Raw genomic sequence first — 2726 nt, forward strand, 5'->3', positions numbered from 1 at the left:
ATAACACTGGCCAACAAAATGAAAAAAGTTGGTTGTTTCAATCGATTTAAAAACTGTTTACTTTTTCGACGTGGATGTATCAAGGAAATTAAACAAGAGCTGACAGAGCAAAACGGACTTCGGATTTGAAAATAGCACGCCGATTTCAGCAAGAAACAGTTTTTAAATTGATTGAAACAAAAGTAGTGTTGGGCTTTGTAATCAATTTCAATTAAAATTAATATACAAAGTAAACTTAAACAAAATAATTCAGTCTTTTGAAGTTTAATTACATACATATAACAAAAAAGGGATCGTTGCATTTCAAAATAAATACAGGGAATGATCTAAACAAAAAAATCAGTCTTTTGAGTTTATATTTATGAATAAAATTTCATTAAACGATTTGCTATTGCATCCTATTTTAGATCTTTTATCAGTTATTAAAGCCCTAGCAATGGAAAAAATCCTCTCAGACGGAGCACTTGAAGCCGGAATAGCCAAAATTCGGCAGCTTAATTTGTACAATAGTGGAAATTCATTTTTTCTGTCATTCCACCACTTTAAAAGATCAAAGTCATGTTGTAAGGACACTTTTGTATTTTTATATTTTATTATTTCGTTATTTACAATTCGCTAGAATGAACTTCTTGGATTGGTTGAACGTACTTTTCAAACAATGAATATATTGTGGAGGTATTTGTAGCAATTGGTAAATCATCAGTATTGCTTTCATTTGAATAATGTAACAGCAATGATTTACACTTATTTATTACATCAGTTTGTTCATTTGAATCAAATTGAGTAAGCTGGTTAGCTGGTGGAAACAAAAATATTGCTAGTTTATGATATATTGTTATATGGCGGTCGACTAGAGAAATTAGCGTGTCATATAATTTTGTTTTAAATTCTTTGATAAAACTAGGTTCATTGTCATTTGTGGTGTTACACATCACTTTCAATTTATTTATATGAGGATGAACCAAATGCAACGTAGGATAGGAGCTTCCCTCAAGTTCTTTCGAAGCATCCATAAACGGTTTTAAAATGGATATCAAGAGATCTAAATGGTATTCTATTAAAATATTGTATTTTTCTGTTAATTTTTTTTCATTGAGGACTCTTTGAATTTCTGTAAAATTGTTTTTTATAGACAAAATTGTGGTATATACTGTATTCCATCTTGTGGGTGTGTAGCTTTTAAGTGATGAGTTAAGATCTACATTTAAACCAGATTTCTTAAAAAACTTTACTAGTTTTGATGCTGTTGTTACTATTTCTTGAATCTGTGATGACCCTTTTATGCATTTTTCAATTGTGTTGTGAAGCAAATGATTTATGCAGTTGATGTTTTCATGTTCTGTTAAAGCTGATTTAATGTTACTTCCTCTGTCGGTAACAACAACAGTGGCATCATTTAAGGAACAGTTAAATTCGCCAAGTAATGTAGCCAATTTTTCTTTTATTTTGATGCCTATCCATAATAAGAAATAAATAGGACGTTATATATTACATGTGTATAGAAAACAAAGACTGTATTTTTACCTGTATTTGGAGATCCCTTCATTGATTTTACTCCTAAAAGCTTATTTTTGCACTCTCCATCCATAATAAAATGACATGTTAGGGCAAGATAGGAAATTTTTGAAAAATTCTCCGTCCACAAATCGCACGTGAGCGAGTATCCAATTTCCCGTATCGATGATATCTCTGAATGAAGCTTGTTGAATTGTATTATATAACTATTTTCCACATTTCGAGAAATTGTAGTAGGATGTGGGATCAATGCATCAACGTTTAGGTTACTCCCGAATTTAATTCCAAATGACAGAAGTAACTTCGAATACTCTTTCAATCCAGCATCATTGACTATAGAATATGGGCGAATATCTTGAACAACCCAATTGGTCAAAACTTCTGTGCATGCCTTTTTAGCTTCTTGGTTTGGCTCAACTAGTTCTTTGTTTTCACTTTTCATCAATAAATAGCACTTATGCTTATTTAAATTTTAAAGGGCGCTTTTGTTGTATTTATAAACATTTGTACATGTTTTACATGCAACAAAATTTAATATTTCTTCATCATTTTCATCTTTTATTATTCCAAAACATTCCCATATTTTGCTTCGACCCCTTTTGTCACTAATTTTGTATGTTCCAGATTTAATATTTTCTTTTACATTTGAACTATTCATTTTAGTTTGTTTTTCTTTTCAAATTCCAATTAGCACACTATTTTATTTGTTCCACCACCTGTAACTGCAAAATACTTATGCTACCACAGTTATTTGAGAACAAAAAGCAAATACATTCCTCACTCATACTCAATACTACACTCAACTGTTTCTCTTTTGTGTGGTGTGGTGTGTTCCTACAAAAATAAACACACCACAACTGTTACACTCATTCTCTGATTTATACCCATGGTATATTGGTATGTATATGGTGTATTCGTTTTGTTATCACTTGCAGTTACACTGCTGCACTGCGGTCGGCCAAATATACCACTCGTCGACGAAATGCACCACTCGTCGACGGACGGTGTCGGCTGCCACCATACCAAAAATTTTTTCGTCCCACCACACTTCGGCCAAATTTACCATAGTTCAAAGCAAAATGAAAAAAATAAGAACAGGAAAGGAATAGGAATAGGAAACAGGAAAGAGGAACAGAAATATTATAAGCACTAGGCAGAGGGGATGCTTGCGGAGGCGAGCGTGTAGCATAGTTTAAAGCAAAATGAAAAAA

Source organism: Rhagoletis pomonella, unplaced genomic scaffold (genome assembly GCF_013731165.1).
Source record: "Rhagoletis pomonella isolate Grant_MI unplaced genomic scaffold, Rhpom_1.0 Rhpom_scaffold_00002, whole genome shotgun sequence".
Taxonomy (NCBI): Eukaryota; Metazoa; Arthropoda; class Insecta; order Diptera; family Tephritidae; genus Rhagoletis; species Rhagoletis pomonella.